At 43.4% G+C, this 26,147-nt stretch overlaps 1 protein-coding gene across 1 annotated transcript in view; it reads left to right on the plus strand.

The window, feature by feature from the left end:
• LOC115474937 (pericentrin-like) overlaps positions 1-26,147 on the plus strand; it is an 899,709-nt gene that overhangs the window by 355,028 nt on the left and 518,534 nt on the right. The window lies entirely within an intron of this gene.

The following is a 26,147-nucleotide window of genomic DNA, read 5'->3' on the forward strand; positions in this document are numbered from 1 at the left end:
CTCAGATACAAATCAACATATGCATGAATTTTTCTTGCTTAAGTACACAAATGTGCAATGCACTACCAAAGAGTGTGAAAACGATTCACGACCATCAAAACTTCAGCGATCATTAAAAACCTATCTGTTTTGCAAGGCCTATCCTACTGGCCCTACTTAAATGCCTCAACTCTACAATGCATCAATTCCTTACATCGCATTGGACATTATATATTCCTTTATTTCCTTGTACCTGTTTTACTCTAACCTTACCTGACCCTTATTTTAAACTGTATTTGTTTAACATCTACCAGACTTGGCGATCGCCGTTATGATATAATGTAAGCCACATTGAGCCTGCTAATGGGTGGGAAAATTTGGGATACAAATGTTACAAATAAATAAATAAATATCAAATTCTAATAAACTGTAACTGTATATAAAATTTGAAAAACACATCCTGGCTCAGCGCTCTTGTACATCATATTTATTTATTTATTTGTTGCATTTGTATCCCACATTTCCCCACCTATTTGCAGGTTCAATATGGCTTACAATGTTTCCGTCATGACTTATGCCATTTCAGAATACAGATACAATTGGTAATACATATAGAACATGGATGATGTAATGAACAGTCAGGTAACACATATTTAACATGGATTACATACAATTGGTATCACATATTGAACGTGGATTACATATTGAAATTAGACAATACGATATAGGGTGAAGCTGACTTACTCCAAAAACCCAAAGTTATTAGTAGCTAGATCTCATTACATAAAATTGAACCTGTGCTAAAATAGCATGAGTTAGTGGTTAAATAACCTACTTAACGGTAGACCACGTTGAAAATTGCTTCCCTTTGTTTGCTGTTGTTACATTGCTCATAGCATTGTTTTTTGCTTATTTTGTAATAAAACTTGGAACATCAGATGCAACAGTTCTCTTATTTAGTATCAGTCTTGAGTAGGCCTCTGGCTAGCATGCCAAGCAGTCTGTGGCTGGTGGGGCTGCCCCATCCCAAACACAGCCTGTAAGTTACACAACTTTGGTTTCTGAGGACTGTGTTCCATTATCAAAGAAATTTCACAAGTTCAACCAGTCAGAGTTGAACAGGCTACTGCCAGATCATAGTAAGCTTCAGTTCTTCCTTCCCTGTGCCTCCTTAACCTCAGTGTGGCCCTGTCTTTTAACCTCCCAGGTATTGATGTCCTGGCTCACTTCCTCCCAGGGCGGAACCAGTGCTCTTAAGGTGGCCCAGGCTATCGGTGGGACTTTTCTTAAGGATGAGGGGCAGTGTTCTATAAACCCCTTCACGAGGGGGGGGGGGGGGGGGGAGAGGGGAAGAAAACTGCTTCCCCAAATTTCACATCCTAAGACACCACTCTGCTGCACAGTTTTGTTTTGTTTTTACAAAGTTTATGATAAAGCTGAAAGCAGGAATAGCACTTATCTTTTAGGAAGATTGATGTGCTATTGAAGTGTAAAACACAGCATAGACTTCTCCCTCCAGCATAAAATCCAGCTAGTCTACTGCTTGTTTTCAACCTCTGCTGGCAACCAGCCTGACCATAGTAAAGAAAACTGTCAGGACAGCCGAAAACTTGTCAGTGTGTCAACCACAAAAAAAATCCCTATATTTTCCTTCTAACTTCTCTGCAATATTATTCAATTATATTGGACAGAACCAGCACCAAGAGTAATCCATGAAGCTCTCTACTAATTTCCGTTCTCTCCTTAGAATGAATTCTGCATTCCACTGTGCTCTATCATCTTGGTACCTATTCAGGATACTCAGTTGTGCCTACTATGAGGGGCAGTGTCAAATCAAAGTAAGCTATATCCAGTGGTTGCCTTTGATCTAATTCTCTAGCCACACATGGAGGCCAAGCAGAACTGCTTTTTTTTTTGTTTCAACCAAAACTAAAACTGCCTCTGAACCTGCCTGAAAGCTTTCAACTGAAACTTCAGACAAAGCCAAAAACTCAAAATTGGTTGTGTGATTGTGAACCAGTGATGGCCACCGGGGATTGTCAAAATTTGCTGTCTGCATCCTTTTTCTAAACCACAGTATCCAAGCCAGAATATAATAATCTAAATAATAAAAGACTGTATTTCGATCGCTATGATCGGGAATAGCAACAGCTGAGGCTAGCTCCCGAGATCTTCCTCTTGATCAGGTTGTATTCGGCAATCTTGACTGCTGATTTCCCCCTGAATCATTGTGGGAAGAGAAGAAGATAGAGCGGACAATATTTTAAGAAGTAAGGCTGAGATTATGGCTTTGAAACCGCCATGCAAAGAATGAGACAAGCAGAAAGGGATGGAACCTAAAATGGCGGGCACATGCGCAGCTGCGAGTCCTCAGGGATCTGACATGTGGACAGCGGACTTGGTGGTGGAGATAAAAACGGTGGTTGAGGAGGCGTTGGACTCTAGATTGCAGCAGCTAATGGATAGAATAGAGGAGGCACATGAGAGACTGGATAATGTCTGCTTGGAGCTAGATGCTGGCCTGCATAGAACGTCAACATTAGAAACGCGGATTATGTGGAAGAGCAGGAAGGCCTGAAAAAGCAGATGCTTGAGCTAGAAAGCAAGCTAGATGACTTAGAAAATCGTTCACGTCGCAATAACTTGCGGTTGGTTGGATTACCTGACGCTGCTAGTGGCACGGATCTGGTAAACTTTTTGGAGTCATGGCTGCCTACGGCGCTGCATTTGGAAGACTGCATGATGCATTTTCACTTTGAAAGAGCCCACAGATTAGGCCCCAAGAACGGGATGAGAGAGAAGCCTAGAGTGGTGATGTTCAGAATTTTGAACTAGTCGCATAAACGGCTGGTCCTTCGCACGATTCGAGAAGGGATGACGCTTCAACATCAAAACACTAAGGTACTGTGTTTCCAAGATTAATTTTTACAAGTGCAACAGCAGAGGAAGGCCTTTGCACCTGCGTGCACTTTGCTGGTTGCACGCCATATGCGGTTTGCATTATTGTATCTACCTAAACTTAGGATCACGTATGAGAATCAAACACACTTATTTACTAAAGCTGGAGATGCTCTTGTTTTCCTGGAGGCACTGCCAAAATCGACCTCGACGGAGTCAGTACCTTGAATTCTTGGCCTAAAAGAGCCAGGGATGATCGATGGAATTACAATCTGAAGATTAGACAGATGAAAATAGCTTCTATAGAACCATTATGATTTATTATGCTGCAGAGAAACTGTACACATTTGAAGACTTACTGACTATTGATTACCATACGATGGGGCTGTTTTTTTTTTTTCTTTTGTCTTCTCTCAGTTAGAGAACTGTATCCTTTGGGTAATACAAACCTATATTTTTATATTACTGACTAGATATAACGGGTTTCTAGACTATAGGACTGAGCTTATCTGTAGTAATTTGGAATCTAGTGCTGATTATGATGTTGAGAAATGTATGGCTTGGTAAAATGTATGCATATAGGGCTGCTTAGCTAAACTAAGTTCTCGAACCTCAAGCTGTTAGTTGAAACATAAATATTTGGGTGGGTGATTTGAGAATAGGAGGAAAGGAATATGTGGTGTACACAAGAATATATGGATGTAAGGAATCTGTGGAGAAGAGATGGTTGATTAGATAGAACAAATGACAGCAGCACTATAATGTATTGGCACATTGTTTGTTTTTTTGTAAAGAGAGATATTATGGGATGATAATGTATGGTAATGGGAGTTGTATGGTAGCGGAACATTATAGCTGAGAGGGAGGGGGATGCGATCCTTACGTGACTGCTCCTAGGAGGGGTGGGGATAGAATAGGGATTGGTTGTGGGATGAGTGGGTGGGGGAAGGGGGGATGGGGAAGGGTATTTGATGAGGGAGCGATACACAGAGATTTATACATAGGAGGGAATGATTGGAATAGGACACTTTCTTGGTTATGGAAGATTAAGGTAGACCGGTGGTGATGTAGTAGTGGGGCTGGCAGATTAGACAGGGTATGTTGGAGGATGGGACAACGTACCTGGATTGTATGGGGAATTGAGTTACCTTATAGATCCTACATAGGGGTTGTTACATGAGGGATTGGAAAGTGTACTCTTGGAATGTGGGAGGCATATCATCTCCCATAAAAAGGAAAAAAATCTTGCAAAGTCTGCATCATAAAGGAGCTGCCATTGCTATGATTCAGGAGACTCATCTTTCTGCAGTGGAACACTGTAAATTACAAACCTGGTGGGTTGGGGACTATATTGAAGCTCCAGCTAGAGGGAAAAAAGCTGGTGGTGTAATACTATTTCATAAAAGTTTGAATATTGAGAAAGTATCATTGGAGACAGATCCAGAGGGCCCCGCTACATTATAGCCCATTTGGTGATTGACGGGGTTTCTTGTGTTTTGTGAAATGTTTACGCTCCTAATAACTATGATAACACAATTTTTTGGAACATTATTCACAAAATTCAAAAGTTAGATGGGCTGCCGATTATCATGGGAGGAGATTTTAATGTAGTGGCGGACCCAAATTTGGATAAATCACACTCCCTAGGGGGCTTTAGTTATGATGAGACAAAAGGGATTCCATTGTTGTGTGAGATGCTAGAATTATTGGATGTTTGGAGGGTGTTACACCCGAATGAAAGGGATTACATGCATTTATCACGAGCTCATCAAACCCAGTCTCACATAGATTATCTGTTTATAAGTGAGAGACTCTTTACTAGAATGTGTTCAGCTACCATTGATCCCAGTGCGATATCGGATCGTGCCCCAATTTGGGTTGCATTGAAGGGGAAGCACACTGGGATGCAGTTTCGACGGTGGGCCTTTCCTTTGGACCTATATTAGGATAGAGAGTTTATGGAGTATATTAGACACAAGTGGAATGAATATCAAGAGTTTAACGACCAGCATAGTGACGACACTGTTTTATTTTGGGAAACAGCTAAGGCTGTCCTTAGAGGCGATACTATTGCTTATAGCGTCGTAAAGAGAAAACGGAGAGATGCGGCTATACTCCAGCTGGAAAAACAAGTGCGTACTTGTCAGCAGCAATATGGTCGAAAATCATCTACTGAAGTTCGGGATCATTATTTAGCTGCACAAAATTCCCTTAATGAGCTGATACATCAAAGAGCTAAAAACATCGGCCTTATACTATCAATATCAGATTTATAAGCATGGAAATAGGGCAGGGAAGATGTTGGCAAGGTTGGTACGCCATAGTCAGGGACCAAGAAAGGTATTGACCCTTCGGGATGATTTTGGACGGTTGATTCACTCTGATAGAGATATTGTACAGTCTTTCAAGTCATACTATCAACAGCTATATCAGATGGACAATAATCAGGAACTGGAGCCAGATGTCTATTTGCATAGCTTGGATCTTCCCAGGTTGTCGGAGGTTCAGGCGGCAACACTGAATGTTCTAATAGATCTAGAGGAAGTGCAGAGAGTCGTAAGCAAGAGCATGTTGTATAAGGCCCCAGGGCCTGATGGGTATAGGGCCAAGTTTTACAAAATAATGCTTCCAGATATTCAACATGTTTTGGTTCAACTATTAAACATGATTATAGAGAATCAGCAGTTGCCTGCCACTTTAAGATTAGCGGAGATAGTGGTTTTTCCAAAACCGGGAAGGGATCCAACTCTCCCGGAATCTTATAAACCAATATCGCTGATTGGGTATGAGGCGAAACTTTTGGCTGGCATTCTGGCCAATTGTTTGGCGCGGGTTTTACCATCGGTGATAGCTGAGCCTCAGGTGGGCTTTATACGGGAGAGGCAAGTGATAAAAAATATTCATACTATTTTGGCCTCGTTGGAGTAAGTGCAGAAGACATGAACTCCCACGCTCTTAATTAGTTTTGACGTGGAGAAAGCGTTTGACAGAGTTCAATGGGAGTTCCTGTTTGCAGTATTGCGGGCATATGGTATTGAAGATTTCTTTGCTAGAGCTATTCGGACATTATATAACAACACAACTGCACGTGTTATGGTAAATGGACATGTTTCGGACCCCTTTCCTATTCTTAGGGGAACTCGGCAAGGATGCCCGCTATATCCGTTATTATTTGCCATCACATTGGATCCCCTGGTTAGGGAGATCATAAGTAATTCAGATATACGTGGAGTTCAACTGGGAACTTATAAGTTTAAGATGTCGGCATTCGCTGATGGCCTATTAGTACATCTGTCTTTCCCTGATCGGTCTCTGCCAGCATTTTTAGAAAGTTTTTCTGAATATGGTTAATTCTCTGGGTTTCGACTTAATATGCATAGGTCAGAAGGATTACCAACATTTCTGGAGGTACGCACTCATTGGAAGGGCCCATTCCTGTTAAAATGGGCTGCAGAACAGTTTCGCTATTTGGGAATTGTATTAACTAGCAACATGAATAACTTATATATATGATTCTCATATAGAAGCAGGAGAGTGTGCAGAGGGCACACTCTCCTGCTTCTATATGAGAATCATTTCAGAGTTCCTGAGGAAGTTTTGAACGAAACCCTGCAGAGTTGGACTCTTGATGATTGATTGATAAAATATTATTTGGGAGCATGATTGATATTTATGTCTACAATATTATGCCTTGAAGCCCAGAACAAAGGAATTAACGGCTCAGGCTTGTCGGTGGAGAAGACAATAGCCACAAAGTAATACCCGTCTTTACAGCCCTAAGGAGAGGCTCGCGACGGATAAGTGCCTTCCTTTATACACTATATAGTTTAAAGACCTAGATGGGGTCTATCTTTAGTCTTCTTTGAGGACTTTTGGAACATTAAGGCGTCAGCTTGAAATATATATTTTGATTATAAATTTTAAAGACACGTTGTTTGAATTACTCACTGAGGAGTGAAGTGATTAGAGCACTTATGTGGTTTTAGTGGAAGTTTGGTATTGGTATATATATAAAAAAAACACAGAGGGATTCAGTGATTGAGACGATCAACCACCCGTAGAGATGGTATAAGTAACTTGCCATGCCTTGCCGTGTCTCTTTTTGGGCGAGTTAATACTCTGAGAATCCTCCTAAAAATCAATAATTATTATTAAGAACATTAAAGGGATTTCAAGCTGGCACCTTAATAGATGTATCCAAGTTTGCAGATTCTGGCTTGTATTTGAGTGACTCTGGTATTGTCCGGCTAGTCATAGTTTTTGGTTGCAGTTAATTCAATATTGGGAGCGTTTATTGCACAAACCAATTTTAGCCACACCAAAATCAATCAATTATTTATTTATTTATTTAACACATTTATATCCCACAGTTGCAGGCTCAATGTGGCTTACACAATACCATAAAGTTCCGGTTCAATATTACAGATACATAATAAAGTAGAAAGCATGATAAGAAACATAAGTATAAGCTACAAGGAATGAAGAGGGGGTGATAATAAAAGTCTAGTTTTATCCATATTTAGCAGTGTCGCAGGAAGTAAAAGTTAATCTGGTTCAGAGGGATAGACCTTCTTAAACATGATGGTTTTCATTATTTTCCTGTGGTTATGGATAGATCTTACAGCTTTGGGCAAAGCGTTCCACAGTTGTGTACTTATGTAAGAAAAGCTGGATGCATAAGTAGATTTGTATCCAAGTCCATTACAGTCTGGATAATGCAGATTTAAATAAGTACGGGATAGGTTGGTACTGTTTCTGGGTGGTAGTTTTATAAGGTCCAGCATGTATCCAGGAACATCACCATAGATAATCCTGTGGACAAGAGTACAAACCTTGAAGGCAACACGTTCCTTGGTGGGAAGCCAATGCAGTTTTTCACGAATGGGTTTGGCACTTTCAAATTTTGGTTGGGTGGGACAAGATGCTACACTTGGTCAGAAAGCGTCAATTTGTCTATAAAGCAGCTGTAGTAGGGAAAAATGCATCTTGCAGTGTTGGACCCAAGAAACAGCTCCCAATTTTTGGGCTTGGAAAAATGCATTTCATAGTCTTCTGTTGATGGAGGCAAGAGAGGCAGGGCAGACTCCAAAATGAAGGAAAAAATTCTGGTCTGTATGGGACCCATATATTATGGCGCTGCCTCCAAGGATACGTAGTCTCCTTCTGAATCAAGTTTCGTTATAATATTGGGAAGATGATAATTATTCACAGGTGGTAGATTGGAAGGCTGGTCTTGGGGTGGTACTAAACACAGGGTTTGGTATTATCTGGTGTTGATAAGAAGAATACTGATGTTGCAAGCTCTTATTAAACTATAAGTGGGACTTCCTATGTATAAGAGAAGCTAAGGTATTGAGTGGTAGGGTTGGGTTTAGGAGGAGGGGAGGGGGTGGGTGCGGAAGGGAAGCTGGAGGAGTTGATAACTCTATCTATCTGCCTCACACCCCAGTCACTACACATACACCTGTTACACCTCAATCACTACTTATGGCCCCTGTCCACATTCTCTTCCTTGCCCTGTCCCTTCCTAATCTTTTTCCCCTCCCCCTACCGCTGTCTACCGCTGGATATCTTTGCCCACCCCTGTCCCCTCCCGTCCTGCTTGCTACGGCAATACCCTATTTACCCCCATCCCCCACCACCTCACCATCTCTCTTGTCTCCCTCCTCCTTCCTAGCTCTTAACCTTCAACACTTCCTTCCTGCCATTAACCCATCACCATTCCTCCTAAGTGCATCCCGTCTTCGTCGCCCGACCTCCCCCACCCTCCTCCGCACTCTCTTGCTCCTCCTCTTGCTATCCGCGGGAGACATTAATCCTAATCCAGGCCCCCCCTCACCTGTCCTCCTCCTATCCATGCAAACGATTCCCGTGATGTCTCCAATCTCGTCTCTATTCCCCTCCTTCCCCCCTCCTCCCTCCCTTCTCATGTGCCCTATGGAATGCCCACTCGGTCTGCAACAAACTGCCCTTCACCCACGATCTCTTCATCTCTCGTTCCCTTCAACTGCTCACCCTAACTGAAACCTGGCTCTCCCCTGATGACTCCGCCTCAGTAGCGGTCCTCTGCCATGGAGGTTATCTCTTCTCCCACACTCCCCGCCTAGCTGGCCGCGGTGGAGGCGTCGGGCTTCTACTCTCGCCCTCCAGTAGTTTCCAACCCCTCCTCCTACCACAATCTCACTGCTTCTCATCCTTTGAAGCACACTCCATCCGGCTATTCTACCCATTGCCACTCAGAGTGGCAGTCATTTACCACCCCCCTAATAAATCCCTCTCTTCCTTCCTCACCGACCTTGATGCTTGGCTTTCCATTTTTCTCGAACCCTCATCTCCGTTCCTCATTCTCGGAGACTTTAACATACATGTTGATGACCAATCCAACCCTCACGCTTCTCAGTTCCTCACTCTAACATCCTCCTTCAACCTCCAGCTATGCTCCACCACCCCTACTCACCGTGATGGCCATTGTCTTGACCTCGTCCTCTCCTCTTCCGGCTCTCCCTCCAATTTCCACGCTTCAGCTCTTCCTCTCTCCGATCATCACCTAATCACCTTCACACTTATCCACCCCCCCCCCCCTCAGCCCCGTCCAACTTTAACCACCACCTCCAGGAATCTCCAGGCTATTGACCCTCCCACCCTATCCTCTAGTATTTCTAATCTCCTCCCCTCCATCATGTCCTCTGAGTCTGTCGACAAGGCTGTCTCCACTTACAATGCCACTCTCTCCTCTGCTCTGGACACCCTCGCACCATCCACCTCCCGTCCCACTAAGCGTACTATTCCCCAGCCATGGCTGACCCCTTGCATCTGTTACCTTCGCTCCTGTGCCCGAACTGCTGAATGCCTCTGGAGGAAATCCCGCACCCATTCAGATTTCCTTCATTACAAATTCATGCTATCCTCCTTCCACTCCTCCCTATTCCTTGCCAAACAGGATTATTACACCCAATTGACCAATTCTCTCAGCTCCAACCCCCGCCGTCTCTTCGCCACCCTTAACTCCCTCCTTAAAGTGCCCTCTGCTCCCACCCCCCCCTCGCTCTCTCCTCAATCACTGGCCGATTACTTCCGCGACAAGGTGCAAAAGATCAACCTTGAGTTCACTTCCAAGCAATCTCCTCCTCTTCACCCTTCAACCCTCTCCCTCAACCAATCAACCCAGGCCTCCTCCTCCTCCTTTCCCGACATCACCGAGGAGGAAACCGCTCGCATTCTTTCCTCCTCGAAATGCACCACCTGCTCTTCTGATCCCATCCCCACCAACCTACTTAATATCATCTCTCATACTGTCACCCCCGCCATCTGTCATATCCTCAACCTCTCTCTCTCCACTGCAACTGTCCCTGCCACCTTCAAGCACGCTGTAGTCACACCTCTCCTCAAAAAACCATCACTTGACCCTACCTGTCCCTCCAACTACCGCCCCATCTCCCTCCTACCCTTCTTCTCCAAAATACTTGAGCGCGCCGTTCACAGCCGCTGCCTTGATTTTCTCTCCTCTCATGCTATCCTCGATCCACTTCAGTCCGGTTTTCGCCCTCTACACTTGACAGAAACAGCACTCTCTAAAATCTGTAATGACCTGTTCCTTGCCAAATCCAGAGGCCACTACTCCATCCTCATCCTCCTCGATCTATCCGCCGCTTTTGACACTGTCAATCATGATTTACTCCTTGCCACACTGTCCTCATTTGGGTTCCAGGGCTCGGTCCTCTCCTGGTTCTCCTCCTATCTCTCCCACCGCACCTTCAGAGTCCACCCCATCCCGCTATCTGTTGGTGTTCCCCAGGGATCTGTCCTTGGACCCCTTCTCTTCTCAATCTATACCTCTTCCCTGGGCTCCCTGATCTCATCCCATGGTTTCCAGTATCATCACTATGCTGATGACACCCAGCTGTATCTCTCCACACCAGACATCACCGCGGAGACCCAGGCAAAGGTATCAGCCTGCTTATCCGACATTGCTGCCTGGATGTCCAACCGCCATCTGAAACTGAACATGTCCAAGACCGAGCTCATCGTCTTTCCACCAAAACCCACTTCTCCTCTTCCTCCACTTTCTATCTCAATTGATAACACCCTCATCCTCCCCGTCTTATCTGCCCGCAACCTCGGAGTCATCTTTGACTCCTCCCTCTCCTTCTCTGTTCATATCCAGCAGATAGCCAAGACCTGTCGCTTCTTCCTCTTTAACATCAGCAAAATTCGCCCTTTCCTCTCTGAACACACCACCCGAACTCTCGTCCACGCTCTCATTACCTCTCGCCTTGACTACTGCAACTTACTCCTCACCGGCCTCCCACTTAGCCACCTATCCCCCCTTCAATCTGTTCAGAACTCTGCTGCACGTCTTATATTCCACCAGAACCGATTTACTCATATCACCCCTCTCCTCAGGTCACTTCACTGGCTTCCAATCAGATACCGCATTCAGTTCAAGCTTCTCCTTCTTACCTATAAATGCACTCAGTCTGCTGCCCCTCACTACCTCTCTACCCTCATCTCCCCGCCCGAAACCTCCGTTCACAGGACAAATCCCTCCTCTCATTACCCTTCTCCACCACTGCCAACTCCAGGCTCCGCTCATTCTGCCTCGCCTCACCCTATGCTTGGAACAACCTTCCCGAGCCCATACGCCAAGCCCCCTCCCTGCCCATTTTCAAGTCTTTGCTTAAAGCCCACCTCTTCAATGCTGCGTTCGGCACCTAACTCTTTCAGGAAATCCAGACTGTCCCAATTTGACCGCCCCTATCAGACTCACTGTTCATGTGTCCTTTAGATTGTAAGCTCTTTGAGCAGGGACTGTCCTTCTATGTTAAATTGTACAGCGCTGCGTAACCCTTGTAGCGCTTTAGAAATGTTAAGTAGTAGTAGTAAGATATTAAGGGGACTTGGAGTAACTAAACCTATTTCTGTTACAATTGCTTATGATATAGTATTTACATAACTGTGTTTGTAAGATTATGGTGTGTTTTATGTTTCAAGTATATAACATAAAGGTTGCATCGAAGGGAGGGGAGAAAATTGTAAAAACTTTGATTATACAATATACAATCTTGCTTATATTGATGGATCTTAGATGTTAATCTGCTGAATATTGCAATTTTGGATGTATTTTGACTCGTTATCATCAATAAAAATTTGATTAATAAATAAAAGACTGTATTTCACCTCCATGCAAAATATCCTCCACACATATGGACCACAGCTAATGAAAACTGAAAACCATGGTGCTTTTACAGTGGTTGACTTTTTGCCATATTCAGAGTTGCAGCTGACATCACTCCACAGAGAGGCTAATTCCTAAGGGACTTACCATCCTATTTTTACAGACTTAAATTCCTGCTAAAATGTTTATATCGGAAGCATTTATTTGAAGAGCATTCTCTTTACCAGATAAAGTATTGTGCAAGATCATATCTGCAGTACAAAAAAAAAAAAAAGAATACAAGGGTAGCCCCTTTCCAGGACTACCTTACAGTCTCTCGTGGTCTAGTGGTATAGTAAGGGCAGGAGCAATGCCCCTATCACAGCAGCTATTTTGTGAGAAGAGACAGAATGGGCAAGTGTAACTGGATACCACTTTTGTGCCAACTACACCCCTAGACTACCAGAGATTGTAAGATGGGCCCAGAGGGGGCCTACAGGTCAAAGGGGGGAGGCACTCAGGAGGTCTAGGAGGTTGGGGGGGGGGGGAGGAGGAAGGGAAGGAGACAAACGGGACAAAGCACAAATTTTCAGCTTCCACCTAAAACATAAGGTCATTTTCGGTCAAAACCAAAAACATGGGCAAATATTAAAATACCTTTTCAGCTGAAAACGAAACTGGGCAATAAAAGAATCTTGGTGCCATAACCAAAATTTGGTCAGCCTCTATTTACTAAAAAAAAAAAAAATTACCATCCTTGCTTGACATGGTCTGTCTCTGGAAACCATAATGCCCCATCTCCATTAATTTTCCTACCAACACACCACAGTCATCTTTTTCCAGTGCCATAGAAGCACTCTCCAGAGGTCTATCAGTGTGCCCTTCAGAGCCTCTTTGAGCTCAGTTTCCTAGAATGTATCTCATTAGGCCTCGTGGGTTTGTCTATGTTTAGTTTTGCTATTCCTTGCCGTGGCTCTTTAATTCACTCTTCCCTACATGCTGCACAGGAAGAATGAACAAGTGCCTTCCCTCATCCCTGTTCTTGTTCTTAATTTTTTTTTTTTAATTTGAGATGTCTGTTTATATAAAATTGTTCCAGGCAGCGTATGAAATATAGTAGAAATGAAACACAAAACAAACTAATAATCTCTACTTCAGAAAGCAGGAACCAGGAAGAATTCTGCTGACAGATCAGGCCCCGAAAGGGCACTGAGGAGCCGGTGACCTCTTTTTCCCCAAGGAAGCGTCCTCCCCCAAGGGATTGAAGATTGACCTAGTCTCAGTCCACATTGGCTCTGGTATCAATGTACACCAGACAAGGAGATTATGAGCCTCGAGAAGATGGCTTGGGGCTCCCAAGGAGATGACAATGCCTTAGCATTATGTCAGGTCAGAACACATCACATCTTTTTATGCATCAAGGCAACTGTCGGTAAAGACTTGTGTCTCTGCTGGTGCAGTCACATCTGTGGAAGCCTTCAGGCCTGAATTGGTGACCTGATCTTGGCTTGATGGAGGCTGTCACCAGTGAGGGTGAGCTGCGATCATATCAGGAGTGCTTTGAAGGTATTGAAGCCTTAGATGCATTGGTGCTCTCAATACCTTGCTTTGAGGGTTGGACCAATGCTGATGCTTCTTGGCTTCTCCCTGATGCATAGAATCGGAGTCCCTTGGAGTTGATGAAGACAGATGAATTCTTCCTAGACCATAGGGTAGGATCAGAGGATGCTCAATCCCATTGTGCACTACTGATGATTGATGCCGAGGTAGGCGGAGACCTTCTCAATGCAGATGTATCCCCATTGTATGATGCAGTGCCCGGAGCCACTGAGACTGATGCCTCCAATGGCAAAGTTGATGGACTGGATTTCTCGGCTCCAAAGATTCATTCATGTTGCTTCTGACAAACTTTGATTCCTCTTTTTGGCAGCTATGAACAGAGTTTGCAAAAAGAAAGATTATTAATGGTTCCCAGGCACTGTAGGCACCATTTATAAGTGTCCGTGAGGGACATACTCACGTTGCACTCGGTGAACTTCTTAAAACAACTGGGAGTTTTAAAGAGCATGTCTGAAAAAATAGCCAAGGTGAAATAAAATGGCTTAATTTTGAAAAATAATAGGTTTCCTGGCCTGGAGCTTGGGGCCTAGGGAACCACAAAAAAATAAAACTTCAACGTATTGTATTGTATTTTGTGATTTCTATTCTGCCTTTAACCAAAACAGTGCAAAGCGGATTACAAATCTATCAAATGAAAATTCAAGTCAGACAGAATTACAAAAACATAATCAATTTACAATCTCTAAATTAAATAATCAGAGCTAATATTAAGCAATCAGGATTGTTGATATAAAAACAGACATGATTTAAGTGCTTTACAAAAAAATAAAATATGGCTTAATAAGATGAACTTCTTCAGGGATAGCGTTCCTAATCTTTGCACCCTGAAAAATGAAAGAACGTTTCCAAATTGACTTGGAGACCTGATGGAAGGAGGACAGTGGGATACTGTCATACTGGGGTACAAATTATATCATAGTGATAGGGTGGATCAAATTGGTGGAGGGGTAGCATTGTATATTAATGAGAGCCTTGAATCAAATAGATTGAAAATTCTGCAGAAAACAAAACACTTCTTGGAATCACTGTGGATTGAAATTCCATGTGTAAAGGGGAAAAGGATAGTGATAGGAGTGTACTACCGTCCGCCTGGCCAGGATGAACAGACGGATGCAGAAATGTTAAAGGAAATTAGAGACACAAACAAACTGGGCAACACAGTAATAATGGGTGATTTCAATTACCCCGATATTGACTGGGTAGGGAGGTACAATTCCTTGATGAAATCAAGGACAGCTTTATGGAGCAGCAGGTACAGGAGCCAACGAGAGAAGGAAAAATTCTAGACCTAGTCCTTAGTGGAGCGCATGATCTGGTGCGGGAGGTAATGGTGCTGGGGCCGCTTGATAACAGTGATCATAATATGATCAGATTTGATATTAGCTTTGAAGTAAGTATAAATAGGAAATCAAATACGTTAGTGTTTAACTTTAAAAAAGGAGACTATGATAAAATGAGAAGAACGGTGAAAAGAAAACTTAGAGGAGCGACTGCGAGGGTCAAAAATTTACATCAGGCGTGGATGCTGTTCAAAAATACCATCCTGGAAGCCCAGGCCAAATATATTCCGTGTATTAAAAAAGGAGGACGGAAAACCAAATGACAGCTGGCGTGGTTAAAAAGTGAGGTGAAGGAAGCTATTACAGCTAAAAGAATATCCTTCAGAAAATGGAGGAAGGAACCGACTGAAAATAATAAGAAACAGCATAAGGAATGTCAAGTCAAATGCAAAGCACTGATAAGAAAGGCTAAGAGGGACTTCGAAAAAAAGATTGCGTTGGAGGCAAAAACACATAGTAAAACATTTTTTAGGTATATTAAAAGCAGGAAGCCGGCAAAAGAATCAGTTGGACCGCTAGATGACCGAAGAGTAAAAGGGGCAGTCAGGGAAGACAAAGCCATAGCAGAGAGATTGAATGAATTCTTTGCTTTGGTTTTCACCGAGGAAGATTTAGGAGTGATACCGGTGCCAGAAATGGTATTCGAAGCTGACAAGTCGGAGAAACTTAATGAATTCTCTGTAAACCTGGAGGATCTACTGGGGCAGTTCTACAAATGGTAGAGTAGCAAATTTCCTGGACCAGATGGTATTCATCCCAGAGTACTGATAGAACTGAAAAATGAGCTTGCAGAGCTATTGTTAGAAATATGTAATTTATCCTTAACATCGAGTATGGTACCGGAAGACTGGAGGGTGGCCAATGTAACGCCGATTTTTTAAAAAGGCTCCAGTCTGGGAAATTATAGACCGGTGAGTCTGACATCGGTGCCGGGCAAAATGGTAGAGACTATTATTAAGAACAAAATTACAGAGCATATTCAAAAGCATATTCAAAAGCCCCTTTCTTTCCGAGCACTCTACCAAAACCCTCATCCACACCCTTGTCACCTCTCGTTTAGACTACTGCAATCTGCTTCTTGCTGGCCTCCCACTTAGTCACCTCTCCCCTCTCCAGTCGGTTCAAAACTCTGCTGCCCGTCTCATCTTCCGCCAGGGTCGCTTTACTCATACTACCCCTCTCCTCAAGACCCTTCACTGGCTCCCTATCCGTTTTCGCATCCTGTTCAAACTTCTTCTACTAACCTATAAATGTACTCACTCTGCTGCTCCCCAGTATCTCTCCACACTCGTCCTTCCCTACACCCCTTCCCGTGCACTCCGCTCCATGGATAAATCCTTCTTATCTGTTCCCTTCTCCACTACTGCCAACTCCAGACTTCGAGCCTTCTGTCTTGCTGCACCCTACGCCTGGAATAAACTTCCTGAGCCCCTACGTCTTGCCCCATCCTTGGCCACCTTTAAATCTAGACTGAAAGCCCACCTCTTTAACATAGTAACATAGTAGATGACGGCAGAAAAAGACCTGCACGGTCCATCTAGTCTGCCCACGATAAACTCATATGTGTATACCTTACCTTGATTTGTACCTGTCTTTTTCAAGGCACAGACTGTATAAGTCTGTCCAGCAGTATTTCCCGCCTCCCAACCACCAGTCCCGCCTCCCATCACCGGCTCTGGCACAGACCCCGTATAAGTCTGCCCTCCCCTATCCTAGCCTCTCAACCACCAACTCCTCTTCCCCCCGCCACCCAATTTCAGCTAAGCTTCTGTGGATCCATTCCTTCTGCACAGGATTCCTTTATGCCTATCCCACGCATGTTTGAACTCCGTTACCGTTTTCATGTCCACCACCTCCCGCGGGAGGGCTTTCCAAGCGTTCACCACCCTCTCCGTGAAGAAATACTTCCTGACATCTTTCCTGAGTCTGCCCCCCTTCAATCTCATTTCATGTCCTCTCGTTCTACCGCCTTCCCATCTCTGGAAAAGATTCGTTTGCGGATTAATACCTTTCAAATATTTGAACGTCTGTATCATATCACCCCTGTTCCTCCTTTCCTCCAGAGTATACATGTTCAGGTCAGCAAGTCTCTCTTCATACGTCTTGGAACGCAACTCCCATACCATCCTCGTAGCTTTTCTTTGTACCGCTTCCATTTTTTTAACATCCTTCGCAAGGTACGGCCTCCAAAACTGAACACAATACTCCAGGTGGGGCCTCACCAACGTCTTATACAGGGGCATTAAAACCTCCTTTCTTCTGCTGGTCACACCTCTCTCTATACAGCCTAGCAACCTTCTCGCTACGGCCACCGCCTTGTCGCACTGTTTCATCGCCTTCAGGTCCTCAGATACTATCACCCCAAGATCCCTCTCCCCGTCCGTGTCTATCAGGCTCTCCCCACCTAACACATACGCCTCCCTTGGATTTCTACTCCCTAAGTGCATCACTTTGCATTTCTTCGCATTGAATTTTAATTGCCAAATGTTAGACCATTCTTCCAGCTTCTTCAGATCTTTTTTCATGTTTTCCACTCCCTCCGGGGTGTCCACTCTGTTGCAAATCTTGGTGTCATCCGCAAAAAGGCAAACTTTACCTTGTAACCCTTCGGCAATGTCACTCACAAATATATTGAACAGAATGGGCCCCAGCACCGATCCCTGAGGCACTCCACTACTCACCTTTCCCTCCTCCGAGCGAACTCCATTTACCACCACCCTCTGGCGTCTGCCCGTCAACCAGTTCCTAATCCAGTTCACCACTTCGGGTCCTATCTTCAGCCCTTCTAGTTTATTAAAGAGCCTCCTGTGGGGAACCGTGTCAAAAGCCTTGCTGAAATCTAAGTAGATGACGTCCATAGCACGTCCTTGATTTAATTCTCCTGTCACCCAGTCAAAGAATTCAATGAGATTCGTTTGGCACGATTTCCCTTTGGTGAAACCATGTTGTCTCGGATCTTGCAACTTATTGGCTTCCAGGAAATTCACTATCCTTTCCTTCAGCATGGCTTCCATTACTTTTCCAATAACCGAAGTGAGGCTTACCGGCCTGTAGTTTCCAGCTTCTTTCCTATCACCACTTTTGTGAAGAGGGACCACCTCCGCCGTTCTCCAATCCCTCGGAACCTCTCCCGTCTCCAAGGATTTATTAAACAAATCTTTAAGAGGACCCGCCAGAACCTCTCTGAGCTCCCTCAGTATTCTGGGGTGGATCCCGTCTGGCCCCATGGCTTTGTCCACCTTTAGCTTTCCAAGTTGTTCATATACACTCTCTTCCGTGAACGGTGCTTTATCCACTTCATTCTCAGGTGTACTTTTGCCAGTCCCTCTCGGTCCTTCCCCAGGATTTTCTTCAGTGAAAACAGAACAAAAGTATCTATTTAGCAAATTGGCTTTTTCTTCATCATTTTCTACATAGCGTTTTGCTGTATCTTTTAGTCTCACAATCCCCTTTTTAGTCTTTCTCCTTTCACTAATATACTTGAAGACGTTTTTGTCTCCCCTCTGTACATTTCTAGCCATTTGTTCTTCCGCTTGCGCCTTGGCCAGACGTACCTCTCTCTTAGCTTCTTTCAGTTCCATCCGGTATTCCTCCCCGTGTTCCTCTACTTGAGATTTTTTGTATTTCTGGAATGCTAACTCTTTAGCCTTTATTTTCTCAGCCACTTGCTTTGAAAACCATATCGGTTTCCTTTTTCTCTTGCTTTTATTTACTCTCCTTACATAAAGGTCTGTGGCCCTGTTTATTACTTCTTTCAGCTTGGACCACTGTCCTTCCACATGTTGTGCGTTCTCGCAGCCCATCAGCTTCTTCCTCAGGTATTCCCCCATTTTGTTAAAGTCAGTTTGCTTGAAGTCCAGGACTTTGAGTTTAGAGTGGCCGCTAACCACATGAGCCGTTATATCAAAACAAACCGTTTGATGGTCACTGCTTCCCAGGTGCGCAGCCACTCGGCAGCCACTCGGACATTTGACACACTATCTCCATTCGTGAGCACCAGATCCAGCGTCGCTCCCTCCCTTGTGGGTTCCGTCACCATTCATCTGAGCAGAGCACTTTGGAAAGCATCCACAATCTCTCTACTTCTTTCCGATTTCGCAGAAGGAACCTTCCAATCTACATCCAGCAGATTAAAATCTCCCAACAACAGCACCTCTCTTTTCTTCCCCAACTTTTGAATATCAGCGATCAGATCTTTATCCAGTTCCTCCAATTGTGTCGGGGGTCTGTAGACAACACCCACATAGACCAAGGTTCTATCCTCTCTTGTTAAGGTGATCCATATCGCTTCTTCCTTTCTCCACTTCCCTGTCATTTCAGTTGCTGCGATATCATTTCTCACATACAGAGCTACTCCTCTACCTTTACGTCCCTCTCTATCCTTCCTAAAAAGATTATAGCCTGGTATGTTTACATCCCATTCATGGGAACCATTGAGCCATGTCTCTGTGACTGCAACTATGTCCAAGTCAGTCTCCAACATCAGGGCTTGAAGGTCATGAATTTTATTGCTTAGACTGTGAGCAGTTGTGGTCATTGCTTTCCAACTACATTTCCTAGTATGTGTTTTGGGTTTAGTGATTTGTGAGTGTCTTTTCTCTTTGGGTACCTTCTCCTCTTTTTGTTCCCTCTTCCTTGCTTTTTCTTTTTCTTCTGCTTCAATTTTAGTTTCAGGAACATCACAGTGCTGTAGTGGAGCAAAAGAATTTTGTAGTGGCAACACTTGTGTGGGCGAATGCTTCTGTGTCACATGACGAATTCTGCCTGAGCCTACTGTGAACCATCTGTTCCTTTGTGGTTTTATTCTCTGAGGCAGTGGTGAGAAGTTATGATTCTGCACAGTCCTATAAGTTGCTTTAATTGCATCTAATTCTTGCATTACTTTATAGAGCTCTTGTTTTAAAATAGATAGCTGAAGACAGATAGGACAAGCTTTAAGTTTCCAGATGATTGGCCTTGAAACTAAAGCAGCACAATTATTGCAGAGAATAAAAGTCATCCTGATTGGTTGAAATGGGTATGAACAGGTGTACTATGTTCGAGTATCAGCCTGCAAGACTGCCTGTGTATGACTGTGGAGTAAAGTTAATGAGGTTTGGTTTGTCTATAAATGAGTGGACAACCCTGGGGTGGATGGGTTATGGGGAGGGTGGGTGGGATTATAAGTCCCAATGGGTCAGCTAAGTGCTGCTATCAAGGGAATTCTCTAGCTGAATGGACCAAAATGGTAGTGTCTGATCCAGGACTTTACAATTTATTTTACTTTTTAAAACTGCCCTAGATATTAATAACTTTCCTTTTAAATAAATCCAGATATTGCCAATAATTATAGCAGTGTCAGCTATGTAAAAATGCCCCTCCCTCTATCAGAGTTTGGCAGGAACAGAAAGAAAGAAAGAAAGACAGAAAGAGAGGTTTACCAGTGCTAATTAAATTGATTAAGCAACAAGCCTTAAAATTTTAAGACAATATCAGGCAGGTTTCTCACCTAACGCCAGTCAATTTGAGAAGTATGGGATTTAGGGGTCAGAATAAACCTGTCCGTTTTGCAGGAGCTTGGTTCAGTCCCAGCACCTGGAAGTTAGAAGTAAAAGTGGTATGTCCTTTAGTTTGAGTCCAACCCTGCTTGCCCCCAGCTGTGGGGGTGCTTAAGTCCCAATGGGTCAGCTAAGTGCTGCTATCAAGGGAATTCTCTAGCTGAATGGACCAAAATGGTAGTGTCTGATCCAGGACTTTACAATTTATTTTACTTTTTAAAACTGCCCTAGATATTAATAACTTTCCTTTTAAATAAATGTAGATATTGCCAATAATTATAGCAGTGTCAGCTATGTAAAAATGCCCCTCCCTCTATCAGAGTTTGGCAGGAACAGAAAGAAAGAAAGAAAGACAGAAAGAGAGGTTTCCCAGTGCTAATTAAATTGATTAAGCAACAAGCCTTAAAATTTTAAGACAATATCAGGCAGGTTTCTCACCTAACGCCAGTCAATTTGAGAAGTATGGGATTTAGGGGTCAGAATAAACCTGTCCGTTTTGCAGGAGCTTGGTTCAGTCCCAGCACCTGGAAGTTAGAAGTAAAAGTGGTATGTCCTTTAGTTTGAGTCCAACCCTGCTTGCCCCCAGCTGTGGGGGTGCTTAAGTCCCAATGGGTCAGCTAAGTGCTGCTATCAAGGGAATTCTCTAGCTGAGTGGACCAAAATGGTAGTGTCTGATCCAGGACTTTACAATTTATTTTACTTTTTAAAACTGCCCTAGATATTAATAACTTTCCTTTTAAATAAATCTAGATATTGCCAATAATTATAGCAGTGTCAGCTATGTAAAAATGCCCCTCCCCTCTATCAGAGTTTGGCAGGAACAGAAAGAAAGAAAGAGAGGTTTCCCAGTGCTAATTAAATTGATTAAGCAACAAGCCTTAAAAATTTAAGACAATATCAGGTAGGTTTCTCACCTAACGCCAGTCAATTTGAGAAGTATGGGATTTAGGGGTCAGAATAAACCTGTCCTTTTTGCAGGAGCTTGGTTCAGTCCCAGCACCTAACGCCAGTCAATTTGAGAAGTAACATTGCTTTTGACTCGTAACCACTTGTAACAACTCGCCTCCACCTACCCTCCTCTCTTCCTTCCCGTTCACATTAATTGATTTGATTTGCTTACTTTATTTATTTTTTGTCTATTTGATTGTAAGCTCTTTGAGCAGGGACTGTCTTTCTTCTATGTTTGTGCAGCGCTGCGTATGCCTTGTAGCGCTATAGAAATGCTAAATAGTAGTAGTAGTAGTAGTAGGATTAATGAGACAAAGTCAACATGGATTTAGTGAAGGGGAATCTTGCCTCACCAATCTATTACATTTCTTTGAAGGGGTGAACAAACATGTGGATAAAGGGGAGCCGGTTGATATTGTGTATCTGGATTTTCAGAAGGCGTTTGACAAAGTGCCTCATGAAAAGAGGAAATTGGAGAGTCATGGGATAGGAGGTAGTGTTCTATTGTGGATTAAAAACTGGTTAAAAGATAGAAAACAGAGAGTAGGGTTAAATGGTCATTATTCTTAATGGAGAAGGGTAGTTAGTTTGGTTTCGCACGAGTCTGCTCGGACCGCTGCTTTTTAACATAATTATAAATGACCTAGAGATGGGAGTAACTAGTGAGGTAATTAAATTTGCTGATGACACAAAGTTATTCAAAGTCGTTAAATCGCGAGAGGATTGTGAAAAATTACAAGAGGACCTTACGAGACTGGGCACCTAAATGGCTGATGACGTTTAATGTGAGCAAGTGGAAAGTGATGCATGTGGGAAAGAGGAACCCGAATTATACAGTGGGGGAAATAAGTATTTGATCCCTTGCTGATTTTGTAAGTTTGCCCACTGACAAAGACATGAGCAGCCCATAATTGAAGGGTAGGTTATTGGTAACAGTGAGAGATAGCACATCACAAATTAAATCCGGAAAATCACATTGTGGAAAGTATATGAATTTATTTGCATTCTGCAGAGGGAAATAAGTATTTGATCCCCCACCAACCAGTAAGAGATCTGGCCCCTACAGACCAGGTAGATGCTCCAAATCAACTCGTTACCTGCATGACAGACAGCTGTCGGCAATGGTCACCTGTATGAAAGACACCTGTCCACAGACTCAGTGAATCAGTCAGACTCTAACCTCTACAAAATGGCCAAGAGCAAGGAGCTGTCTAAGGATGTCAGGGACAAGATCATACACCTGCACAAGGCTGGAATGGGCTACAAAACCATCAGTAAGACGCTGGGCGAGAAGGAGACAACTGTTGGTGCCATAGTAAGAAAATGGAAGAAGTACAAAATGACTGTCAATCGACAAAGATCTGGGGCTCCACGCAAAATCTCACCTCGTGGGGTATCCTTGATCATGAGGAAGGTTAGAAATCAGCCTACAACTACAAGGGGGGAACTTGTCAATGATCTCAAGGCAGCTGGGACCACTGTCACCACGAAAACCATTGGTAACACATTACGACATAACGGATTGCAATCCTGCAGTGCCCGCAAGGTCCCCCTGCTCCGGAAGGCACATGTGACGGCCCGTCTGAAGTTTGCCAGTGAACACCTGGATGATGCCGAGAGTGATTGGGAGAAGGTGCTGTGGTCAGATGAGACAAAAATTGAGCTCTTTGGCATGAACTCAACTCGCCGTGTTTGGAGGAAGAAAAATGCTGCCTATGACCCAAAGAACACCGTCCCCACTGTCAAGCATGGAGGTGGAAATGTTATGTTTTGGGGGTGTTTCTCTGCTAAGGGCACAGGACTACTTCACCGCATCAATGGGAGAATGGATGGGGCCATGTACCGTACAATTCTGAGTGACAACCTCCTTCCCTCCGCCAGGGCCTTAAAAATGGGTCGTGGCTGGGTCTTCCAGCACGACAATGACCCAAAACATACAGCCAAGGCAACAAAGGAGTGACTCAGGAAGAAGCACATTAGGGTCATGGAGGGGCCTAGCCAGTCACCAGACCTTAATCCCATTGAAAACTTATGGAGGGAGCTGAAGATGCGAGTTGCCAAGCGACAGCCCAGAACTCTTAATGATTTAGAGATGATCTGCAAAGAGGAGTGGACCAAAATTCCTCCTGACATGTGTGCAAACCTCATCATCAACTACAGAAGACGTCTGACCGCTGTGCTTGCCAACAAGGGTTTTGCCACCAAGTATTAGGTCTTGTTTGCCAGAGGGATTAAATACTTATTTCCCTCTGCAGAATGCAAATAAATTCATATACTTTCCACAATGTGATTTTCCGGATTTAATTTGTGATGTGCTATCTCTCACTGTTACCAATAACCTACCCTTCAATTATAGGCTGCTCATGTCTTTGTCAGTGGGCAAACTTACAAAATCAGCAAGGGATCAAATACTTATTTCCCCCACTGTAGCTACATCATGCAAGGTTCCACGTTAGGAATCACAGATCAAGAAAGGGATCTAGGTGTCGTCGTCGATGATACGTTGAAACCTTCTGCTCAGTGTGCTGCTGCGGCTAAGAAAGCAAATAGAATGTTAGGTATTATTAGGAAAGGAATGGAAAACAAAAATGAGGATGTTATAATGCCTTTGTATCGCTCTATGGTGCGACCGCAACTCGAATATTGTGTTCAATTCTGGTCACCTTATCTCAATAAAGATATAGTGGAATTAGAAAAGGTGCAGAGAAGGGCGACGAAAATGATAAAGGGGATGGGACGACTTCCCTATGAAGAGAGGCTAAAGCGGCTAGGGCTCTTCAGCTTGGAGAAAAGACGGCTGAGGGGAGATATGATAGAGGTCTATAAAATAATGAGTGGAGTTGAACGGGTAGATGTGAAGTGTCTGTTCATGCTTTCCAAAAATACTAGGACTAGGGGGCATGCGATGAAGCTACAATATAGTAAATTTAAAACGAATCGGAGAAAACTTTTCTTCACTCAATGTGTAATTAAACTCTGGAATTTGTTGGCAGAGAATGTGGTAAAAGCGTTTGGCTTAGCGGAGTTTAGCAAAGGTTTGGACGACTTCCTAAAGGAAAAGTCCATAGACCGTTATTAAATGGACTTGGGGAAAATCCACTATTTCTGGGATAAGCAGTATAAAATGTTTTGGACTTTTTTGGGATCTTGCCAGGTATTTGTGATCTGGATTTGCCACTGTTGGAAACAGGATGCTGGGCTCGATGGACCTTTGGTCTTTCCCAGTATGGCAATACTTATGTACTTATGTACTTTGAGGTCATCTTTTTAGTAGAAGGAAAGTCTAATGATAGATATTTCCTACTTCTAAGCTGACTTCTCTTATTTGCAAGGAGTGGAGGAGTGGCCTAGTGGTTAGGGTGGTGGACTTTGGTCCTGGGGAACTGAGTTCAATTCCCACTTCAGGCACAGGCAGCTCCTTGTGACTCTGGGCAAGTCACTTAACCCTCCATTGCCCCAGAACGCGGGGTACAAATGTAAAAAAAAAAAAAGCCCACCCACTAATTCTGAGTTAATGCCATAAAAAAACTTTTGTATATCAGACATGCAACTTTAAAATGAATGCGAGATTTGATTTTTAACCAGTGTACTTAAGCTATTTAATAGAGGTATGTAGCTTCATTAAATTTACCTAGATTAAAAATCAGTCTTGCGGATGTATTCTGTAATAATTGGAGTATTTTCTTTAACTGTTTGTTAATTGTACAATATAAAGAATTGCAGTAATCCAAATGCGGTGCCAGAACTGCTTGGCTATCATTCTAAAATTTAAAAGATTGTTTAAAAGCTCTAACAGCCTCAGTTTAGGCAGATGAAAGAAAAACTTCTTCACCAACTCATTTATCTGACTTTCAAAAGATAATTTGGAATCTAGAATTATTCCCAGACATTCCTGATAGTAGAACTTTTTGTTGATCTCCAAACCATACTAACTTTGTTTTTTGAGCATTTAGTTTAAGAAAATTAGCAGTAGCCCAATTTTCAACATTGAAAAAGTACTTTCAGTGGAGTTTTGGACCGGGCAAAGTAAAAATATGTCATCTATATATGACAATGGAAATAAGTTCTTATCTTTTAAATATCCTCCCAGATGACTCATATACACATTGAACAATTGAAGTGACAGTAGTTTTCCCTGAGAGACGCCACACTCTGGTTGCCAGCTTTCTGACTCAATGCCATTTTTTTACAACTTTATACTGTCTATTCCTCAGAACAGCTGAGAGATGACCCCCCCCCCCCCCCCCCCCCTCACCCAATCCCCATTTCACGTAACCTGTTCAAAAGTAAGCTGTGATTGATGGCATCAAATGCTGCCGATATATCAAACTGTAAAAGAATCACATCTCCTCCAAGTAACATTAATCTCCTTATCTCGGTTAGAAGAGCTGTAGGCATGGTCTCCTTGCTGTGCATTGGAGGAAATCCATGTTGTCAAGAATGTACAATGTTCTGAAAATGTGACTAAAGGAAAATGGGAAGGAATCTGACTCTGAGTAACATGTACATGAAGGAGTAAAATAACTGAAGAAAAGCTGAAACAGAAAGCAACTATGACAGAGAAGAGATGTGAGCTGAGTAAATAGCATCCTAACCACTCAACAGAAAGAAGATGACTGATCTGGTCCTGCGCAACAGAAGCAGAAGGGAAGATGGTTGCATGCACGGTGC

The sequence above is a fragment of the Microcaecilia unicolor genome, chromosome 7, assembly GCF_901765095.1.
Source record: "Microcaecilia unicolor chromosome 7, aMicUni1.1, whole genome shotgun sequence".
Classification (NCBI taxonomy): Eukaryota; Metazoa; Chordata; class Amphibia; order Gymnophiona; family Siphonopidae; genus Microcaecilia; species Microcaecilia unicolor.